This window comes from Pseudonaja textilis, chromosome 5 (genome assembly GCF_049901715.1).
Source record: "Pseudonaja textilis isolate UNSWEBS1 chromosome 5, rPseTex1.2, whole genome shotgun sequence".
Classification (NCBI taxonomy): domain Eukaryota; kingdom Metazoa; phylum Chordata; class Lepidosauria; order Squamata; family Elapidae; genus Pseudonaja; species Pseudonaja textilis.
Genome location: NC_141994.1, coordinates 30806897 through 30811121, shown reverse-complemented (window position 1 = coordinate 30811121; position 4225 = coordinate 30806897).

The following is a 4225-nucleotide window of genomic DNA, read 5'->3' as shown; positions in this document are numbered from 1 at the left end:
CACCTGCGTGCATGACTGCACTCGCGTGCCTGCACCAATGATGCAACTCCCCCCTCCCCCTGCGTATGCACGCATGACCCCTCCCACACTGCATGCCTCTGTGCATGTGTCTTCGACATGTGCGTCTCTCCCCGCACATGCATAGCAGATACCCGACAATCAGCTGGCTGGTGGGGGGTGCGCATGCGCAAAGTGGGTCTCTTCCGGGCAACCTCTCACATGCGAGCAGAAGTGGCTCTGCGTGCCACTTCCGGCACACCTGCCATAGGTTTGCCATCGCAGTTACAGAACATCCTTTCCCTCAAGATGAAATTAGCTTCACACCTTTTTAGTCATCCAGAGGTTCCCCCAAGAACTGGTTGTATCAGAGGGGACTGGTCAAATATTGTTGTATCAGCAATCCCAGGGAGCTGGTGAAATATTTCAATAGTTCCTGGATAATTAACACTTCCTTTCTGCCTAATCTCTTTTTATTCTGTTTTTTGTGCTTTTTATAATTTAGCGTGTTTAATATTAACAATGTCAACATTAATTTGTATATTTTGTTTTTAATTTTATTTATGCCACCCAGAGTCATTTGATTGTGAAATAAGTCTCTCTCTTTCTCCCTCTCTCTCCCTCCCGTTCTCTCTCTGTGAGAGAGAGAGAAAGACAGAGAGATTATTAAATAAATAAATAATAGTCTGCAGAGAACCTGAATTTATTGTCTTTGCTAAAGATACAGGACAAATTCTTGAACCTATGTAGACATTTTCAGAAAAGGAATGTATCTAAGAAAACTGAGATATTCTACAGTAGGCTGTATGTAGAAAGTGTACATCATAAAACACTGAGAGTACCCACTGAGAATCCTTAAAGAAATTGAAATTGGTCTCTTCTTAGCAAAAAAATATATATAATTTGTCCATCAGATTGGGCTCTCCAGCAAAGGGACTGCAGGACATCTACCATGACACAAATTTTTGAACAGGGACTCAAGGAAGATCCAGTAAATGATATATTGATTAAATAAATACGTGTGCTAGAAATCTGCTAGAAGTTGATTTCAAAATTAGAATAATTGATCATATAAGAATAAGCCTTGCAAAAAGGAAATTAACATGGATCCCATAAAATGTAAATCCTGCCTCACCAAATTTATAAAGAAGTTCAAAAGTGTCAACAAGAACATGAATGAAGGCAGCCCTGTCCACACCAAATGTTTGGATTTTCAAAATATCTTTTAGAGAATTCTTCATCAAAGGTTCATGAGTACACTCAGAAGTCTTAGGATCAGATGGCCTGTTTTTTAAGAGCTTGAAATAGGTATAAAGCAGACAGAAAAGAATATGAATAAATTGGTTATTTTCTCAATACAATCAGGGAAGAAATCACGTACCCCCCCAAAAATGTATTATAACTGGTGCTTTTTAATGAATCGTTGAAGCAGAGAGCTAATCAGATTTGTGGACAATGCCAAACAATTGAGGTGGTGAAAATCAAAAGTGATTATAAAGGTGTTTTTGCCCTAAAGTCCTAAGCTATTTACATAATAAGAAAACTATCTTGGTGTCATAATGGATGCCTCAGTGAAGATGTTGATAAAGTGAAAAAGACAGCTTGTACGCTAAGTATTATTAGGAAAAGTGCTATATAAAAGTGTTAATACTATAATGCATTAATGCATTCAGATTTGTGTTGTGTCTGCATCTGGAACAATGTACAGTTCTGGTCACATTTGAGCTCAGATATACCCTGCCTTTTCAGTCAGTGTATGTCCTTAGTAATACCATACACGTTGCGATTTTATTAACCCCAATTTTGCCAAAGTTTCATAAATATTGAAGATGGGGGGAGGGTATTCCTGGGCTTGTTAATCAGGTGGTTAATTGGAGCCGATATCATCGTGATTCTGAGTTTATTATAGATTGGTTTTATCTTTACTATCTTTATAGCATCTTTTATGCTGTTTTGATGTTATTTCAGGATTATGTTTTACATACTAGAACAGTTATGGTGAGATGGGCAGCCATACATATCTAATCAAATCAAAGTAGGAAAGAGGAAACTAAAGTGATCAGCAGGCATGACACCTATGAGATAACAGATAGACTGGGACCTTTTAGCTTGTAGAAAAATCAGCTGAAAATGAAATATTTAAGTATATAACCTTTATGGGTATCTGACTCAAATAAAGAGGAAAGAATTTTCAGGATCTGGTTGAAGAGACAAAGTATGGAATTGTCTGGTATTAGCTTTTGGAAGCTTATCCATCATTGGCAAAGTGGGTAGCAAATGGTGATAATTATGTAAAGAAGCAGATACAGATAACAAAAGTGTTCTTTCAAGGATTTTTTTTTTCTTGTTCTGGAGATGGAGGCATTTTCCCCCCAATTCTTCTTATGGACCTTCATTATTTCATTCTGAAAAACTAGTTTCTGCAAAGAGAATACAATAGGAAAAAATCCTTCCTTCAAATGAAAACCTGGCATCATCATAAACTACAACAACAAGGATGGACTATCCTGTTTTGCTCTTCCAAGGTGGTGGTTCCCCATCCAGATCCTAGCCTGGCCCAATCCTGCTTAGCTTTCTAAGTCAGGCAAAATCTGTCACACTCTACAATCTGCAGAGCTTTATGATGAATAAAAAGATGGCAAACAGTATCCAAGGAAGAAGCCACAGCCACCTGTCTCCTGTTGTAAGTGAGATTTAAATCTATATGTTTTGTATTTATCAAAAATTAAACAGTTGGTTTTAGTGTTGAATGAGAGTTTCCTTGGAATATCTTCTTTGCATATGGAAGGATAACAGCATTTTCATTATCTAAATACTGTAATTTTCCTTAGTTCCTTAAGACAAAGATACTTTATAATCCTAAAATATAAAAATCTGTACAAGGTGGAAATTCTATCTGTATATCTCTTCAAAACTTTTTGCAAGGTAGACTTCCAGCAGTGATGTCACAGCTAATGTGGGGAAAGAGAGCGGGCTCCATTTCCTGGACCCAAACTCTTGTGCTAAGAGCTCCCCAGGGGGATCGCAGGTCTCGAGGAACACGCAGCAAAAGGGAACGCCCAGGGGGCAGCCTGGTGGAAGGCAACCACCTGTTGCAATGAAGGAAAACCTCCCCAAATCCAGCATGAAAATCATTGGTTGCATGCAAGGAAAGCAGCAGAAATCTTTCTTTCTCTCCTCCAAACTCCCCCAGAAATGAGTCTTTAGGACCCTGCAAGGCATCCTGCTCCAAGAGGCTGTGCTGGCAAAGACTCATTTCTGGAGGAATTTGGGAGAGAGAAAGAAAGACTTCTGCTGCTTTCCTTGCATGAAGCCAAAAGTCTCTCTCTCTCTCTCTCTCTATCCCCCTGAGAATGGAGCTGGAGATGGTATCCTGTGATCCCAAATAAAGAACGATCAATCAGTAGAAAAACAGGGTGGGGGATATTCCTGCAGGCTTTTTGGCAGATTTTCCCAGGATCTCTGGTCCGCAGGATTTAAAATGATGAGTTTGGTGGTCCCTGAGGTCCAAAAGGTTGGCGACCCTGATTTAGATGGTTAATCCTGGAAGGCTTGCTTATCACCTGGCAAGAGAAGAAGATTAAAATAGATAGTCTAAGGAAGGCATGGGACTTCTATGATGAATTGATGATAGTAGAGGAGGAGATCAGTAGTAAGGAGGAATCAGAAAGTAAAAGCCAGGAGGAACTACAGTCAGAAGAAAAAGAACTGGAACAAGAAGAAAGAAACAAAGAAGAAACAGAACAAGGTGAAGAAGAAAGAATCAGGACAAGGACACAAAGAGAAAACAGAACAAATGACCAAGACAACCACATAGGCAATATGATGGAAAATGAGATTAAATTAATATCTATCAACATCAATGGATTAAACTCCCCAATAAAAAGGAGTCAAACTTTTACAAATCTTCAAAAACAAAAAGCAGACATAATATGCCTCCAAGAAACCCATATTAAAAAACAAAACAAAAACTACCTAGAACAAACAAAATTAGGGAAATTATTTGTTTTATTGGCAGATCAAAAAAAAGGGATCGCGGTATACATCAAAGAAAAAAATAAAAGCAACACAAATTTACGCTGATGACAGTGGTAGAGTATTAATGATACAAATTAAAATTCAACCAATTTTTTTTATTAGTAACAATTTACATCCCAAACGAAAATAAAAAACAAAATAATAGAATCAGGACAGAAACATATCTGTTTGATAGGGGTCTTCAGTGCAG